This window comes from Natrix helvetica (assembly GCF_964273705.1).
Source record: "Natrix helvetica genome assembly, chromosome: 4".
In the NCBI taxonomy this organism is placed as follows: Eukaryota; Metazoa; Chordata; class Lepidosauria; order Squamata; family Natricidae; genus Natrix; species Natrix helvetica.
Window position 1 is genome coordinate 13,509,176 of NC_138550.1, and position 20,422 is coordinate 13,529,597.

The following is a 20,422-nucleotide window of genomic DNA, read 5'->3' on the forward strand; positions in this document are numbered from 1 at the left end:
AATATTGCAATATATCAACTCGATTGCGGACAATGTCCAGACTTCGAGGGACAGCATGGAAGATCAGATGGAGCAAGTAGACCTTTACCATCTAAAACGAGCACCCTAGTTCTAAAAGCGTGGGCATTTTTGGGAGTTACATCACTTGTGTATTACCATGAAAGTGCTGTGATTGATGCCTTTGCTTTAGACATTGGGATTCAACAACCTAATGGCAGGGTGTGTATGATGATGTCAGGATGTGTGTGTCATCATTTTGGCACCATCACAATTGGCTACATACATCACTGTGAATAATATTGCAATGATATCAACATGGCGGAGAAACATATTTAGTTGAGTTAGTTTCTGAGAATATGTACAGTAACATCTGCATTAGAAAGAGCCCTACTTTAGTGGTTAGAGACACCAGTTTTGTTTGCTTACTGCTTTTAACAGGGCAAAGTCTGATAAAATTAATCATCATCTATATACGTACATATATAAAAACAGCTGTGTGTGTGTATGTCCCAGGATAACTCTGGAACGCCTGGAGCAATTCCAACGAAACTTGGTACACAGATAACTTACTCTTTGGAAACAAATAGTGTGGGGGTAAGACCCCCTAAAACCCATTGGGATGTGTGCTGTGTTAAGATACAGCCTGTTGTGCCTTAAAATGGCTATTACTGTACTGCCGTAAAATGGCTTCTACTGTGCAGTGCAGTGGAGTTGCCAGGGTAAGAAGCTTCACAGTACACCACAAGGGGGACCCCTCTGGTAAGGAGGAAAATCCAACATTAGAAATTATATCTGGTCTGGACATTTCCCCCCTATAAATAAATACCCAGGCAATGCCAGGTTACGGGTAGTCTGAAATAAAAATGAACAGATCCACACCTGGAAAGGATGATATAAGTCATCCATTGCATCCTGCTCTATGCAAGAATCCAATAACTGCTGCCTGCTGTAGTTTTCTCTTTATCAGTTAACTCAATGCTTAGCATCACGGAATCCTAAATTCAGTCACTTCTCTTAGAAGGTGAGCATATGCATATTATTCAATGAACATTTTAATAACAGTAAAAAGTAATGTACATGCCATTTAGAATAGTCTGGAAACAGACTTGAAGTGAGAAAGATCCCAGTGGGCATGGATTAATGAGTTTGTCTGCTACACTGCATTCTAACCACTACATCATCATGGCTGTATACAATATATATATAGTGTACAGCAGTGATGGGATTAAAATATTTTTACTACCGGTTCTGTGGGCATGACTTGGTGGGCATGGCAGGGGAAGGATACTGCAAAATCTCCATTCCCTCCCCACTTCAGGGGAAGCATACTGCAAAATCTCCATTCCCTCCTCACTTCAGGGGAAGGATACTGTAAAATCCCCATTCCCACTCCACTCCAGGGGATGCATACTGTAAAATCTCCATTCCCTCCCTACTTCAGGGGAAGGATACTGTAAAATCCCCATTCCCACTCCACTCCAGGGGAAGCATACTGTAAAATCTCCATTCCCTCCCCACTTATTTATTTATTATTTATTTCTTTGGATTTCTAAACCGCCCCCTCTCCCAAAAAGGGACTCGGGGCGGTGTACAGCCAGATAAAATGCAGATAAAATACATGAATAATAATATAAATAATATAAAAACAATTAAATAGGGGAAGGATACTGTAAAATCCCCATTCCCACTCCACTCCAGGGAAAGCATACTGCAAAATCTCCATTCCCTCCCCACTTCAGGGGAAGGATACTGTAAAATCCCCATTCCCTCCCCACTCCGGGGGAAGGTTACTGCAAAATCCCCATTTCCTTCTGATTAGATGGGACTTGGAAGGCAGAGAATAAATGGGGGCGGGACCAGCCAGAGGTAGTATATACCAGTTCTCCCAACTACTCAAAATTTCCACTACCGGTTCTGCAGAACTGTTCAGAACCTGTTGAATACCATCTCTGATATACAGTATATGCAGTATATGCAATATATGCAATGCACACACACACACAATATAACATAACATCAAACAAAACATACTATATTATAATAATACAGAATGTTAAAATATAACACTGATGCAAATGTTATGCAAACCCTCATCCACTCCCTCTCCTTCTTCATAATGTTTCCTGTTTTCTAAGCAGCTGCGCCAAATATCATCCTACTTGGGTTGGGAAGGAACAAAATGTCTTCTCTGCTATTGAAGAACCTTCTCTGCTACTGCTCTTGTATTGGACCCTTCTCTTCTATCTCCAGTGGAATCATTTCATGCTTCTGTCTATGAAAGTGAGAACACCAATTCCCTTTCTTTTGAACAGTTGGCTAATTGTATCTGTGTGCCTGGAACAGTTGAGAAGCATTTCGAGCCTTCCTTGGTTCATTACAAGATTCCAGCTGCCTCCACAATTGACTTTACATAAAATAAAGTGAAAGCTACAGAAGAAAATATTATCTCTTCTGCTTTACTTCTAATGAGCTTAAGTGTTTAAGTGTTAATTAGCCTGAACAGCCTAGATTATGAAAATCACAAAATTGGGGTTTCCCCCCCCTCCCCTCTCATGTTTTGAAAGTGAGAAAGACATTCCCAGAAACAAATAGTAAACACGACTACCAAAGTAATCTAACAAGCAGCAAACTAACACATTTGAAAGAAACGGTTGCAGCCTTATTATTATTACATTTTTTTTCAGCATTTGAATTTTCTGTTCCCCACTTTAAATTACAAGAGCCTAAAATATGGTGGCCCATTGATTAGATGCATGACCTTCCAGTTACTAGGTATTAATGACCTGTGCTCCGTCATAAATCAGGCCTTAATTGCTACCAAATAATGAAGAAACAATCAATTAGCAGGGTTCATTAATTTTGAAGATCTAACGTTCCCATGTAGAATGCCTCATTTCTTGAATAGCTGCCACCCAATAACTGTTGTCACATCTGTTTTGGCCCGAGCTTCATTTTTTGGACTTTTCTTGATTTATTGATGGACTTTGCATGACTTGCGACCAACCAAATATATCCCAGTGGCCAAGACAGATGCGTTGCCATGTAATATATGGAGATAACCAGTATCTAGTCCTTCTCCCTCTATGTATCATAAACAAAGACAGAGTTAGGTCTTTTCTCTCCCCGACTCCATGTTATTTACTGTACAACCTGCAAATTGCTTAGATCAGTGTTTTTTTTGAGCTCAGCAACTTTAAAATGCATGGACTTCAACACCCTGCTGGCTGGAGAATTGTGGAAGTTGAAGTCCATACATCTTAAAGTTGCTGAGGTTGAGAAGCACTGGCTTTATACTGTCCATCCCTATGGCAGCTAATGCAATGTATTCCTCATTTCAAGGAACAATAACGAATGGGATTGTTACTCCATAGCTGGTGTGGGAGTTGTAAATTAATACATGTATCTGGAGGGGCTTTGGAGTACTTTCTGATCCCCAGGAATCATTGGCAGGCAGTCTGTTCTTCTTGGATTTGATGAGTATAGCACGCTATAGCCATGATGGCAAACCTATGGCACGCATGCCGGAAGTGGCACGCGGAGCCATGTCTCATGGTACATGAGCCGTTGCCTGTTGCTCTTCCAGGTTCTGGCATGCCGGCCAGCTGGTCTTCACACATCATGCCAGAAACCAGAAGGTGGCCAAAGTATTTGAGTTTCATCTTCAGGATCTGGCCTTCTAAAGAGCAGTCAGGATTGATCTCCTCTAGGACTGATCGGTTTGCTCACCTTGCAGTCCAAGGGACTCGCAGGAGTCTTCTCCAGCACCAGAGTTCAAAGGCCTCCATTCTTTGGTGCTCAGTCTTTCTTATGGTCCAACTTTCACAGTCATACATTGCAACTGGGAGAACCCTAGCCCTGACTATATGCACTTTTTAAAATACAATTTTTATTTGTTTTTAAACAAGGACAAACAAACATAAAAAACCATCTTCCACTACAAATTGTAGAAAGTGTGTCAGTTGGTTACAGTATTTCCATGCATCTCTTCCATAGTCACCACCTGCTTTTCATATCAAATCGCATATTTTAAATTCACCTATATTCATGTACATCACAATTATTCTATCTCAAACTTAATTTGACTATGATTGTTTTTATGTCCTTTTATATATAATATTCAAAACCTAGAAAAAAATATGATAACATTCCATTAAATCATCCTAAAATCACCCAATCACAATACATCTTTATAACATATTCTAGATAAAGCTTTTAAACCTCCTCTCATAATCTCCATATATTGTTTATATAAAACTTCATATTATCACACTAATATATCTATATGTATTGTTATCATTATTAATCATTATTTAACTATAGCTATTGTCGCTTCATTTTATACATACTACTAGTACCGTGTTTCCCTAAAAATAAGACAGCGTCTTATTTTCTTTTGCCCCACAAAATATAGTCTTGGGCTTATTATAGGGGAGGGCTTATTATTTTCTGGGGCAGGTGAGAAGCGAGGCGCACCTTTTACCTTTGCAGCTCCGTTGCGTTCCTCGTCATTGTGCTCAGGGAAGCAGCTTGTAAAAAAACCCTCCTTCTTGCGAGTTCAACCAAACATTTTGAAATCGTGAGAAGGGTTTTTTTTTTACCAGAGGCTTCCCTGAACACAATGGCGAGGAACGCGACGGAGCTGGAAAGGTAGGAGGCGTGCCTCGCAGCCCAACACCGCCCACCTCGCCCCAATGGTAAAGGCAGCCTACCTGGTTCCCTTCCCCGCCGCCCCTTTAATGAGGGGTAGCAGGTCTGTGTGTGTGAAGCAAGGCGCGCCTCTTACCTTTCCAGCTCCATTGCGTTCCTCGTCCTTTCACCCATTGAATCCCCTTGTAAAAAAAAACCTCATGAGTTCAACTCGCAAGGTTTTTTTAACAAGGTGATTCAATGGGCGAAAGGACGAGGATCGCGATGGAGCTGGAAAGGTAAGAGGCATGCCTCGCCCCAATGATAAAGGCAGCTTGCCTGGTTCCCTTCCCTGCCATCTCTTTAGCAAGGGGTGGTAGGTGGGGGGGGGGGGGAGAAGCAAGGCGCGCCTCTTACCTTTCCAGCGAGTCTCATGAGGTTTTTTTTTTACAAGGGGATTCAATGGGCAAAAGGGCGAGGAACGTGACAGAGCTGGAAAGGTAAAATCTTTGTTTGTTTGTTGCTCATTTTTGCCCCCCAGCCCCCAGGAGCACTCTATAAGCCTCATAAAGGCTATTCATGCCCTTTTTTGACAAAAACCAGGGGAAAACGGGCTCTTTTTTACTCATTTTTGGACCCCCCCCCCATCCCCAGGAGCAGTCTACAAGCCTCCTAAAGGCTATGCCTGCCCTTGTTTTGAAAAAAAAACGGGCCCGTTTTCACGAAAAATGGGCTGTTTTGGGGAGGTCTGCAGAATGTAAAAACTTTTTTTTCCCAATTTGCCTCTTCAAAACCTTGATGCGTCTTACACTCCGGTGCGTCTTATACTTCGAAAAATATGGTACTAGTCAGTGCCCTGAGTTGCAATTTTTATTTTATTTTTTTCAACCACTGACAGATGACAAGGAAAATAAAACAGATGCAGAAAACCCATTTTCCCAATCTCTTTCCCTGTCTTAGAGCAGGACTAGAAATGTCGTTATACCAAGCAAACACATTCGATACTTCAAAATATTATTTTCCAGAAAGTCAACGGTAGGGAAAGAGCTGGCAATGTTGTTTGAATAGAAACAAGAAAGAAAAAAATAAGTATAAAGAACAAACACGTACCATTCTCTGAAATAAACAAACAAGGCTAAGCTCCCTGGCATTTCCTAAGGCTACCTGAGAATTTAAAGAAAGTTACCTGCTAAAAGAAACCCTTTGAGAAAACAACTGAGAATCTGGGAAGACATGAGGTGGTTTTTTTTTTTATTGTTTTGGTTTTGTGTTTTATCAGCTTTTTCTATGTTCATCCATGCAGCTTGTGATGTATGCTTGGACCGGTCATTATCATTTAGCCTCACAAAAGTGCAACTCAGAGTAAAAGCAAATATCTTGACAGGCATAGCCTTGAGTTCCATAGAGACAAGGCAAATGCAGATGTGCTAAAATGCAGCTCTGTTATTTTGTTTACGCTGGTGCTCTCTGCCCACATGAGTGGTATTTCAAGCAGTTGAGGGGCTCGTCTCTGGCTCCAGAATAAGAGGCTTCATAAATGAGTTGATGGAATGTCAAATCGCATTATCTACAACATGGGTAAAAGACCTCCTTGTAAGATATCAAAGCTTCTAAGTCTTGGTGTGATGCCCTAGGGATGAAAATCCAATGACCTGTCTTTTTGTGATATAACTCTGTCCCTGCTATTATAAAAATAGACCTTGGATAGACAAGATTTTGCAACCTGGAAGGTAAGATCTTGTAATCACTCAGCAGGAAAAAGCTGGGTGAGAAACTGGCTAATGTTTGCTTTCCTATCTCAAAATTTCCTCCACTGCTTCCCAAGATTTGCTGTCTTTAATTATTTAAATACACTCATCAAACCCATGTGTCATTTCTGTAAAACTATTTTGGAAGGAAAATAATGTTTGTTATGGATTCCCAGGCTTGAAGCTTGACAAACCAATTTGAAAAATAATGAAGGCAAGACTCAGCTTTTTTATTTTTATTTTGAGACATAAGAGATAAGTTCAAGTAATACACTGGATCTCTAACTGTGTAGATTAAACTGATTATCTGGATTCAGATGCTGAATTCAGACCCCAGTTGTGGTGAGGATGGTGACCTTGAAAAATCAGACAGTAAGAATAAGCTTGGATGAAACCAAATGTGCAACTTTTGACCAAAGATTGTTGTTTTCACATACAAGTTAAAAATCTTTTCTTTCAGGACCAGACACAAAATGTGGGCAGAGAAAGAAGAAAGAAAAGAGAGGGAGAGGGAGAGGGAAAGAGAGGGGGGGAGAACACAGAGATATTTGATTTAAACTAAACAACACTTCCTTACTTTATAGCACTAAAAATCACAATTTGCTACCAACAACTGAAAGAGTTGTTTTGCTAACTCCCAACCCAATTATTTTGGACTAATTTCCAGTTTTCTTAGCATCTAAGACACTCTAGTCAGTTCCTATGTTTCAGATCAGAGCAAGCACACACACCACTTTGTTCAACTAGTAAAAATAAAGGTTAACAATTATTTATTTAACACCAGCAAACTGCAAAAACGTGAGCTGGGAAAAAAAAGGTACAAGGTAGGAAAAACGAAAAAAAAAAAAAAAGCAGGAAGAATTTACATCTGTGTTGATTTATCTATCTAGATTGATGCAAGAAATGCAATGGGCTGTTTCCAAGACAACCTCCAGGACAACCTCCAAAACAACCTCCAGATAAAAGAAATATGAGTTTAGTCCAGCACTGTAACCTGAGGAAGCATTTCAGATTAGATCTTTACTAGTTCTCACAGAAATTAATGGGAGGGGTGAAGGAAGTGCATCCAGCTTTGTAAGATTCAGATGCTATAGCTTTATAATAAAAATATTGTGCCCGCATGATTTTGGTTTCCTAGTCCCGTCTATTTTGAAGGACTGACAAGAACACAACTTTCCAAATTATTGGAAACAATACCGTAGATACTTAGCATGGAGAATCCCCCCAAAGAGTGGATTTTGGCTATTCAAGCTTTAACTTGATTTACAAAACCACAGAAGAATGCAACTGGAAAGTAAGTCACCAAGTGACCCACCAACAATTCGGTGGATGGAATGACGTATCCAAAACGGAATAGGCAGATTATTGTCTTTGCCGAGAAGTCTTTCTCCCATATTAAGTCTACTAATATTAGGCAGCAGATCAGGGAAATAACACACTTGTGCTATCAAGGTGACTCTGAATGCCTACCAGTAGTCAGCCTCAATTGCAGTAGCCATCAGCAGATGACTATTCTTATCTATTTATCTTCTACCAGTTAACTGTCCTTGCCTGTTAAATGTAAAGGACAAAGTAGATCATCCTTGTCTGATTTGGGTTAACTGTCAAGAAAAATCCGTGTCACAGCCATCAATGCAAAATCGAGCTCAGGGAGAAGGATGGTCTCCCAAGAGTAAAAAACAAACAAACCACACACCTCCATCTGTAAAGAAAAGAGAATAACCGTAGGCCTCATACTGACTTTTCAAATATTTCACGAGAAATTAAATAATTACGTGTTTTTCACATCATTTCAAAATACTTCGCATGGCTGTTAAAATAGAAAGCCTGACAAGTTTTTATTATTATTATTATTAAAGCAAATCATTTTTGTTTTCTTCTTTCCCTGATGTGGAAAATGTAAAGGTGAATTTTCCAGATGTTTCTTTTCAAAAATATAAACGTCTCTGTCCGTACTTGACTGTTCAGTGCAGTGTTTTTTCCTCTCACACCTGATTAGGGAAAAGTAAATACAGGCAGATTTTAATTCTAGAATTATTCTGCAAAGCTATTCTGCAAAGTACTAGAATTATTCTGCAATTGCAGTTATTCTGCAATTGCAATCTGCAATCGAAGACAACCCAGAACTACGCCGACTAAGCGTAGTACACAAAATTGTCTGCAACAACATCCTACTTGTCAATGACTACTTCAGCTTTAACCGCAATAATACACAGGCAAACAATAGATACAAACTCAAGGTAAACTGCTCCAAACTCAATTGCAGAAAATATGACTTCAGCAAAAGAGTGGTCAATGGCTGGAATGCATTACCCGACTCTGTTGTTACATCCTCAAACCTCCGTAACTTTAACCTTAAACTGTCTAACATGGACCTCACTCCTTTCCTAAGATGTCAGTAGGGGGCATGCCACAGGGTGCCTACCATCCCTGTTCTATTGTCCCCATATATTCGTACCCATTTCCTGTGTTCATGTCCATGTTTATACTTATACCTGTTATCTAGTATAAGTTTGACAAATAAAATAAATAAATAAATTTCCGAAGGGAACAGAGCATAAAAATTCACCACAAATGTAAATACTGACAATACCATTTTCATAAGCTTAATATATTGATAGTGAAAATCCAATGTTTCCCCAAGTTTGCATTCCTTTTGGCTTCCAACATATCATATACAAGAGAGGAGGGAAAACTACAGCACTTTGATGAGTATTTTGGTTTTATGGCCAGTCTACGATATTCTGAAAATATATCTTTGACAGCTGCAATTTTGTATGCCTGGAAAACCTAGTTTTGAGGCCTCTTATAGAGAAATCTTGCACCTACCTGAGAGCTTCTGATATAGATTTAGGAGCCAGCTATATATACCAAGGGGTTGACATTTTAACTATTACTTCTTGAAAACACTGACTTCTAACTCAACGGCTGGCATGTATAAATGCAATAGAAGGAAGAAGAAAATAGTTGATCATTGATCACAAGAGCCAGAAAAGGATTGGGAGAATAAAGCATAAGAAGTATTGCTGCAATCAATATGTTTAGGGCAAAATTGGAAGAAATAGGACCCAGAGACTGGCCTGCAGCCAACTTTTTTTTTTAATGATGGTGCTTTAAAGGCCGTGAGTTAGTTTATTGCACTTTTTGTCTCAGAATGAATCCTGGAGAACTTTCTTTCTTTCTTTCTTTCTTTCTTTCTTTCTTTCTTTCTTTCTTTCTTTCTTTCTTTCTTTCTTCCTTCCTTCCTTCCTTCCTTCCTTCCTTCCTTTTCTTTTCATCCTTTTCTTTTCTTTTAGGAATCTTGACAAGGCATATTTTAAACCTGCAACACTCTGGCAAAACGAATGCTTTAATGCATAAAAAATCCAAAGCAAAATGCTCAGATTATAGGAGAGCAAATTATACAGACAAAGAAGGCAAAAAAAAAAAAAAGCCTTTAGCAGAATCGAAACTGGTCTGTTACTCCCACTTGGGAGTAAGGCCACAGGTGGATGATGAATTGTCCTTCCCAGAGGCAATAAAAGAGGAGTGAAAGGGGAGTGGAGTTTGCAGGAGACAATTAGTTCAATTAATTGGCTCATGACTCTCCGAGACTTTTTGCCAAGTTTTGCAGATATCGGCCTGTCAGCTCTCCAAGCCAGATAAGGTCTGTGACTGTAAATCCTCCCTTGAAAGACTTTGCTGGATGTGAATGGGCAGAATTCACAGTAAATTAATAAAAGGGGTTTTTGTCGGGACCAGGAGTTTGATTCATGCTCTTGGGAAGCCTAGGTCAGAACAATAAGCTGTGCATATGTTCCAAAAGGTTTAGGAAGAAATGCAGAAGAATTTCTTCCATTTGTTTTCAGGCTTCCATGCCAAAACATTGCTTTACGAGCTACATTAACCTTGATGAGTCAAGCCCTGAATGAGTTAGGACAGGGGTGTCCAAACTTGGGAACTTTAAGACTTGTGGACTTCAACTCCCAGAATTCCCCAGCCAGGCTGGCTGGGGAATTCTGGGAGTTGAAGTCCACAAGTCTTAAAGTTCCCAAGTTTGGACACCCCTGAGTTAGGAAAATAATTCGCAGTAAAATGATTTCAAAACAGCCTTAATATAAAATGCCAAATCTATGGGTAAGTCTGCGTTGTCAGCTGATTTTGTCAGCTTTTGCATCTTGCACTGCACCGTCAAATTTACTACCTTAACGGTACACAACTGCTGAGCAATTCTCAATGCCTGCTTTATTTGCTTTGGGGTGCAGAAAAGTTATTTATGTCTTTGGGAATTTATTTATTTCCATGGGCCTCCCTAAAAATCTAGATGAGCCTGTCAATTCGTGTGCATCATTTGAACACATTCATTCCTGGTTAAAGGGATGGTTCCGTGGTGTGGAATTTATACACGCAAGCCAGATTATTCGGTAGCTGTTGAGCAGAGGGAGCGTTGAAAAATATAATGAAAAATATATCCATCAGAGAAAAAAATGGAATAAACCCCAGAATTCTTGGTAGCCATTTACATTGTAGACTCTCCGTAAAATTTGCAGAGTTTTAAAATAAAAGAAATACGATTATTATAATTTTACCAGATTAGTACAGGTACCCCGCGACTTACTACCACGATCAAGCCCAAACTTTACGTTGCTAAGTGAGATTTTTTTTCAGTGAGTTTGTCCCATTTTATGACTGTTCTGGCCACAGTTGTTAAGTGAATCACTACATTTGTAAATAGTGGCAGAATAGGAGGATCTAGAATTCTTTCTCCCTCATTTTATTCTTCTTTTTGAGCCCTGCTTAAAAGGCTACTAAGAAGGTATCATATTGTTCTAGCATGATAGGCTAAAATGACATGTAGAAAACCAGTTGTAAGAGCCTGCTGGTTTAACAACCGGTTCGGTGATCGCATGCTGTGCATGCGTGCACATTTTTACCAAAACTTACGTTCCATGTTACTTCTTGGGGAGTAACACAACTGCGGCGTGCGGGACAACCTGATCTTTGGAGCGACCCGGTTCTCCCTCAGCTGATCATTGGAACTACTGATTCGCCCAAACCAGTCTGAGCAGACTGAATCCCACCCTGTAGAAAACCTTTGAATCTAGCTCAAGGGATGGGTATCATTTTGTCTTGAAAACCAAGATTGTCAATCTAAACTATATTCAATTCTCAGCCCTAGCTCTAGAAGTAGAACCTTTATCGCCAATGTTTCATTCACAACTGAACATAGAAGAGGTGGTGAGGGGAAAATCCGATCTTCCTCATAAGTAAGCCATAGTGCCTTCTATTGGTGTCTGTAGGTTCAGGATTGGCTAAACTTAAAGCTTGCCTTTCAAAAAGGACAGGCACTGTGGGGCTGGAGAAGAAGATGGCTTAATCAGTGGAATGGCTTGCTTCCAGAAGTTGTGGGTGCTTCATCATTAGAAGTTTTCAAGAAGAACTGGACAGTCATTTGGTATAGGATTCCCCTGCCATGGGCAGGTGGTTGGACCAGAAGACTTCCAAGGTTCCTTCCAACGTTATTATTCTATGGTCTATGGCAGCTTTTGGAGTACAGTGACAAAGAGAAATCTGCAGAGGAAACAGTTGAAATTACCCATCAGGCTTGGAAGCCATCTTTTACAGTGGGCCTCCAGCCTGCCACATATTCTACTACTGTGGGAAACTGGGAGGGGGGATTGTATGGGGCATGAGAGCCGTGTAATCAAAATAATATTCTTTCTCAGAAAGTTAAGGCCATCTGGCCTCGGCACCCGGAGCGGCGTAGCTAGGAGGAATCTCTCTGTGAGACAGTGACTGATTGGACTATGTGAGATCATGTGGGTGCTGGAGCAGGGTCTTGAACTTTCAACTGGGTGGGGAAAACCTGGAAGCTCTCAGATTCGGGTTTTCCCAGATGTGCCAACATGCCTCTTCTAATAAATTGGAACTTTGAGGAATTCCTAGCTTCTTATTTCATGGAGGATGCTATTTGAAACCCTGACATTAAGCCAGTGGTGAAATCTATTTTTTTTTAGCCCACCAGTTCTGTGGGTGTGGCTTGGTGGGGGGAGGTCATGTGCCTGGGTGGGAGTGACCAACTTTTTTTCACTTTTTAAAGTATTTTTTCCTGCCATTTCGGGCGAATATTGATTAGGGGAAATATTGATTTCGGGCGAATATGATTAGGGGACTGGAGACTAAAACATATGAAGAACGGTTGCAGGAACTGGGTATGTCTAGTTTAATAGAAAGAAGGACTAGGGGAGACATGATAGCAGTGTTCCAATATCTCAGGGGTTGCCACAAAGAAGAGGGAGTCAAACTATTCTCCAAAGCACCTGAGGGTAGAACAAGGAGCAATGGGTGGAAACTAATCAAGGAGAGAAGCAACTTAGAACTGAGGAGAAAGGAGAAGGATCTTGACAAACTTGAACATTGGGCACTATCTAATAAAATGAAATTCAATGGTAAAAAGAGTAGGGTTCTACATTTAGGCAAGAAAAACGAAATGCACAGGTACAGTATAGGTGGTACCTTGCTCAACAGTAGTAATTGTGAAAGGGATCTTGGAGATCTAGTGGACAACCATTTAAATATGAGCCAGCAGTGTGCAGCAGCTGCCAAAAAAGCCAACACAGTTCTAGGCTGCATCAACAGAGGGATAGAATCAAGATCACATGAAGTGTTAATCCCACTTTATAATGCCTTGGTAAGGCCACACTTGGAATACTGCATTCAGGTTTGGTCACCACGATGTAGAAAAGTTGTGGAGACTCTAGAAAGAGTGCAGAGAAGAGCAACAAAGAGGATTAGAGGACTGGAGACTAAAACATATGAAGAACGGTTGCAGGAACTGGGTATGTCTAGTTTAATAGAAAGAAGGACTAGGGGAGACATGATAGCAGTGTTCCAATATCTCAGGGGTTGCCACAAAGAAGAGGGAGTCAAACTATTCTCCAAGGCACCTGAGGGTAGAACAAGAAGCAATGGGTGGAAACTAATCAAGGAGAGAAGCAACTTAGAACTGAGGAGAAATTTCCTGACAGAACAATTAATCAGTGGAACAGCTTGTCTCCAGAAGTTGTGAATGCCCCAACACTGGAAGTCTTTAAGAAGATGTTGGATAGCCATTTGTCTGAAACGGTATAGGGTTTCCTGCCTAGGCAGGGGGTTGGACTAGAAGACCTCCAAGGTCCCTTCCAACTCTACTATTGTATTGTATTGTATTGAATAGGCAGAAAAAAATGCTTTAAAAAGTGGAAAAAATAGCTTTCGATGATCGTGTTGCTCAAAGCTGATCCGGGTGATCCTCAGAAGCTTTTTTTTAACTACTGGTTTGCAGAACCAGGGACAATCATCCCTACCAGTCCAGCTGAACCGGGCCGAACCGGGAGGATTTCACCCCTGCATTAACCCGAATCTGAGAGCTTCCAGGTTTCCCCCACCCAATCGAAAGTTCAAGACCATGCCCCAGCTTCTACATGCCCTCACATGTTCCCAGCACCTACATGTCCTGATATGGTACACACATTTATATAGCCTTCATGAAACCTGGTCTATTTATGAGGCGTGAAAAAGAGCTGGAATTTCTAGAAAGAATGAAGAAAGGAAGGAGGTGGATGGAGACTTCACATGATGTAGAGGTTTTCCTGCAGCTGGGATGCATCTTGGATCTGTTAGTATAAAAGAGGATAACAAGCCTCAAACTGTTATTGCTGTTCTGTTGTTCCCACTTGGTTTGAGATTTTGTGTTTGAGAATGTTTGTTTTGTATTCTTGGTTTGGACTGCTGACACTCCAAGGAGACAGTTTCCTACCCTTGATTTTGAATACTTAAGGATCTGGGAAGAAAAAACTGCAGCATGTTTTTACATTTATGGGGTACAAAGTTTGTTTGCTGCTGCTCATGAGCCAGCTTCCCCCCCCCCCAACCCCACGACTCTCTATCTACATAAATCAATATTTCATCCAATAGCATATATATAATACAGGATTTGGCTCTGTGTTTTTTTTTTTTTTTTTTTTTGGTGGAAGCATCAGGTTTAGTTTATTGATAACTTTCCTGTGGTTTTTGAACATTTGCTTATCCATTAAGACTCTGCAGTGCTCTAAATTTAATTTAAAAAATGCATTTTTTATGAATGAGGTGTGCATATGGGGAAAATATGCTATCTCATTCACTACAAAATACCTTTTTGGAGTGACATTGCATGATGATATGTTTCATATAAACTGGAAACAATAACAATAAAAGTATGATTAAAGCCAAGTTTGTGCAGTGGCTAGAGTGCAGTACTGCAGGCTACTTCTACTGACTGCTGTCTGCCTACAATTTGGCAGATCAAATCTCACCAGGCTCAAGGTTGACTCAGCCTTCCATCCTTCTGAGGTGGGTAAAACAAGGAGCCAGATTGTTGGGGGAAATAGGCTGACTCTGTAAACTGCTTAGAGAGGGCTGTAAAGCACTGTGAAGTAGTACATAAGTCTGCTATTGCTAAAGAATTACTCCAAAAATGCCTTCCTTCCTTCCTTCCTTCCATCAAGCCTGAATTAGACCAGGCTGTGGGATTGTTTGCATCCTGGGCCAGTCTGACATGAATTCAGTTTGACACAGTTGGGAGCTGGTGGCAGATGAAGCTTTCAATAAACACATCATCCCCAACTGATGAGTCAGCTGCAATTCAACCTCTAGCTGACTGTGGGTAGGGGGAGAAGGAGAAGGGATGTCACCAAGCAAACCACTACTATCTTGGTTGGACAATGTGACAAGTTGTTTTGGAAACTTGAGAAAACTGAAACTTATATTGGAGTGAAAAGTCTGGGAACTTCAGTACTGGCTTTTCATCAGTTAGTGCCAATATGATGTATTCAAATAAATTTGTACTTTGAGAAAACGAAATGTCTTGGAGTTCAATTTGTGATGGATACATTAATTGGAACCTGACACCTACCCACCTCTTCCTTCCTTCCTTCCTTCCTTCCTTCCTTCCTTCCTTCCTTCCTTCCTTCCTTCTTTCCTTTCTTTTCTCTTTCCAGTCTGATTTTTGTTTTCCCATTCATGTGCAAAGGACACCTTGAAGGTAATACCTGAAAAGGAATGTTTCCCACTCAAAGAAACATTTTTTGGAAAAGGAAAGGTTGCTCTTATCCCTATTACAGGGTAGAAGAAGTACGTGAACAGAGAAGAGAGATTCTTCAGTTGTGCTCCCAGCTACCTGAAGTGCTTTACAAAGGCTTTGAACTTAAATTTGGAAGCAAAGCAAAATCACCTTCCTATTTAACTAATGATAGTAATAGAGGTTGCTAAGTTTTTATGTGCCAATGGACTCATGCAAAAATTCACTCTCTTGTTTGCAGCAAGTAAAAGTGAATATTTGATTTATACATTTGGTAGTTCATATATATTCTACAGTACCTTAAACATCTATAACCCAAGGGAGCTCACAGTAGACTCACCTCATTTCATTTCCATAGCAACCATTGTGAGAGGCAGATTCATCAGAATGAGAATGACTGGTCCAAATTTACCCAGCAAACTTGAGATTAAGTGGAAACGTGAGTATAAACCTTTCCAATGCAAGCTATAATCTAAAATTTGATGAGCTGTATTTGAACTAAACCTGCTGTATAGTCTGCATGTTGGCTTATTGGGTTTGGCAGTGTTTCTGAATCTTGGTCGCTTTAAGATGTCTGAACTTTAACTCCAGGATCTTGTCTGGCTGAGGAATTCTGGGAGTTGAAGTCCAGCCATCTTAAAGTTGCTAAGGTTGAGAAACACTAAACTATGGTGTCATGGGTGTTGATGAATTCACATTTTTAGAAGATTTTCATAGAACAATTAGACAGTTGCGTTTTGTCAAGTTATTTGCGGGATCGTATCCTGCCCCACACATCCCTTTGGCCGATTCGCTCACACAGAGAGGGACTCCTCCGGGTGCCGTCCACTAGGCTGTGCCAGCGGGCGATGCCCAGGGGAAAGGCCTTCTCTGTGATGGGCCCGACCCTCTGGAATGACCTTCCCCCTGATATTAGAACAACCACGGACCTCCGCTCCTTCCATAAGAAGCTCAAAACCCACCTGTTTAATCTAGCCGGCTTGGCCTAATTCCAGCTCTCCCACCTCAGTCTGTATTTTTAAATTTTGGTCTTAGGCTAAGTTTTTAATTTTTATAAATTTGTACAGGGGTTTAAAGTTTAATTCGATTTTAACTATATTTATGATTATTTGTAAGGTTTTTAATTTGGTACCTGTACACCGCCCCGAGTCCCTTCTGGGAGAGGGGGCGGTCTAGAAATCAAATAAAATAAATCAATCAATAAATAAGATAGCTGTGTGAGGAAAAAGAGGAGATTTAGCAATTTTATTACAGTTTCTGTAATAAGTGTATTATTAGCATGTGTAATATTAGCATGCTCATTGAAAACATTGTTCTGACCTAGGCTTCCCCAGAAAGCTTGAAGCAGATTCCCAGTCCTGACAAAACCCCTTTTTATTAAACGAATGTGAATTCCCCTCATTCACATTCAGCAAAGGCCTGGTGAACACTCTTTCAAAGGTGCATTTATGACTACCGACCTTATCTAGCTTGGGAAGCTGCCATGTAAATATTTTCCAAATGCAGTGCTGTGCAAGGAAAGACTCTCTCTTCATCTATGAGCTGCAAGTTTTCCAGTCTAGCTGAAGTGGATGAGGGATATGAGTATAGGTTGTACGTGCATTTGACAGTGTTGTGAACTCTGAACTTCCCCTGAGTTGTAAGCAACTAAACTCCACCTTTTGCCTGCAAATCTTGTATTCTGGGGATGGGCTTGCAAGTGACCCGAAGAAGAATTAAAAATAAGAGAAAGGATCTTCAAACATACCAAAGATGAAGATGAAATGCATGGGTGTCAGGAAGTGGTTATTATGAAAAGCATGAGCACAAACCAAATTGAACCTAAAACTGACTCTTTTAGTGAGAAGGAAAATGGCATTTCTAATAAACCAGTGGGTTTTTTTAGTTTAAAAACTCTGTGATTTGCACATAGTGCAATCCCTGAGTTGCAAGGCTTCATGCCTCAACCTTGCGACATGAAGAGCTGCCAGGGGAAAATCTTGCTCCCCCTATTGAAAGAGACTGGAGGGCCATTTGTCCAAAATAATAATAATAATAATAATAATAATAATAATAATAATAATAATAATAATAATAATAATCATCATCATCATCATCATCATCATAAATTATTTCTTAGCCGCACCCTCTCCCGAAGGACTCGGGGCGGCGTACAATAAAACACATAAAAAACAATATGGACAATACACACACAGAATAAATGAACACGTGCACATGGAGGAGGTATGAAGATAAGAAAAGACAGTTAAAACATAGTTAAAATCCCCTAATAAAAGTCTAAAAGTCACAAAAATTAAAAAACCCATCAGGAGCAGTATGAACGAACTATGGTTGAGCCAAAATGGTATAGGGTCTCCTGTTTGACCTGGATCTTGGATTACAAGACCTCCAAGGTCTCTTCCAGCTCTATTTTCTATGTTTTGTGTTGTAAATCAGCATAAATGAGAGCACAGTTTTCAAAAGGAATCTACCATTCTTCTAGCACATGGGTGTCAACCTATACTCGTATCCCTCATCCACTTCAGCTAGGCTGGAAAACGTGACACGGTGGGTGTCAAATGGCTGCCGTCATATGACATATCATGGCATTTTTTTCCTCTTTGGTGTGGGCATGACCTGTGTGTGACGCAGGTGTCCATGGGCCACCAGTTTGACACCCCTATAATCTAGCACAATGCACGTGGTCATGTGTGAATATATCTGCTGTTCCCTTGAAAAATCTTCAGAAAGAAAGGCTCATTTGGCTGTGTGTGTGTGTGTGTGTGTGTGTGTGTGTGTGAGAGAGAGAGAGAGAGAGAGAGAGAGAGAGAGAGAGAGAGAGACAGAGACAGAGACAGAGAGACAGAGACAGAGAAAGAGACAGAGACAGAGACAGAGAACAGAGAGAGAAACAGAGAAACACAGAGAGAAATGATAAACGTTTGGTATTATAAATGCCCTTTCATTTTTTTTAAAGTATATATTTTGTATAACTGCATTTTTAAAAGCCTACATTGAGAAAAATTGCACACCAAATTCTATATATGATGGAATGAATCTAAGCTAAATATATTTGAAGAAATTGTGCCAGATTGGGAACGCAGAAAATAGCAAGAAAGGTAGATTTCCCTGCCATTTTAAAATAATAAATGTAGAATGAATGGGGTGGACAATTCATTAACAGGGGGCTGATTTACCATCCTTCTATTTCTTAATCAAGTTTGATATTTTGGTCACCTTTTCCAAATTTAAGCCCAAGTTCAAACAGCAAATCATGAAAGGAACTCCGAAGCCTTGTGTTAATGACTCATTTTGCTAACTACGGGGAAAGCTGAAGTGGCTTTCCCATTCTGTCTGTCGAAGGTATCTAAACTGACAGTTCAGTTTTCCTTCACTCTTGATGATGATCCATTGTACTAAGGAAAAGCAGACTAGCCTAAGGGTAGTGACAGGAGTGGATAGAATACGCACCTCAGTCTTTCAATTAAAGGACATTGCCAGGAGCTGTTGCCACTGATTTTATTCTGCACTGACAAGCATCTTCTGTCCAAAGCAATCACACTTCTTTGCTTCATAATAGGACTAACCTTATGTACCTAAAATTAATGCTTTCTTGTTTGGGGCGATACATCTTGGGGTTTTGATTTTACGTCCACTTTCTCTTCATTTTCATCCTGGATTATTGATGGTAGCAGAAGTCTATACCTTGAGCAATAACAATGGACATTTAGCCAAGTGTTTTTAATTGTTAAAACTTTGGAGTGTTGTTTGTGCAATAAAATAACTGAATCAACTGTTGTCCCTTAACTTGCAGTATGTAGTATACTAGTTGTATAATTATATTAGTTAGCATTAGATAGGAATTTGTGCTAGTAGCACACATAGAATTCATACTTAGAATAGAATAACAGAGTTGGAAGGGAGCTTGGAGGTCTTCTAATCCAACCCCCTGCTTAGGGAGGAAAACCTACACCACTTCAGACAAATGGTTATCCAACATCTTCTTAAAAACTTCCAGTGTTGGAGCATTCATAACTTCTGGAGACAAGTTAGTTCCACTGATTAATTGTTCTAATTGTCAGGAAATCTCTCCTAGGTTGCTTCTCTCATTGATTAGTTTCCATCCACTGCTTCTTGTCTTGCCTTCCGGTGCTTTGGAGAATTGTTTGACTCCCTCTTCTTTGTGGTAGCCCCTGAGATATTGGAAGATTGCTATCATGTCTCCACTAGCCTTCTTTTCATTAAAGTAGACATACCCAGTTCCTGCAACTGTTCTTCCTATGTTTCAGCCTCCAGTCTGCTAATTATCTTTGTTGCTCATCTCTGCACTCTTTATAGAGTCTCCACAACTTTTTTGATGCTAAGACTCTACTTGATGTAACCCAGGAATCAATATGAGTTCCAGAAACTGTTTTTATTGTTTGTTTTATTGTTTGTTTTATTGGATTCATATGCTTTATTTTATCGGATTTTTAGTATGCATTTACATTAAATACTTCATAGAACATCACTGAACCAATAATCTGTAATATCTGATTTTCAGTAATGTTTCAAAATAGGACTAGAAGATCAGAGATACTTTTATTAAAAGGTCCTCCTAATTATTACATTAATTATTTTCAGATATTTTTAATCAGTCAAGACCAAGCCAGACATTACAGTAATAATGTAATTCTCACGACATAATCAGCTCACAACATATATACATAATAAAACACATTACAAAACAAATGGAGAAAGTAAAACATAGACAACAGAATGGCAACTCAGCAAATATTCAGGCATACCAGAAGGGGTTCCTCTCAGTGGTGGGATTCAGCCAGTTTGCAACTGGTTGTTAATTGTCTAAGCAGTTCAGAGAACTGGTTGTTGGAAGAAGTTTTCTTTTCTTTTTTCCACTTTGCAGGGCTAATCCTGTAAAGAAGGCAGGAAGGAAACATTCTGTTGTTGTTTCTAGCCTAATCTTTATTCCCCTGCTTACATAAACTGCCTC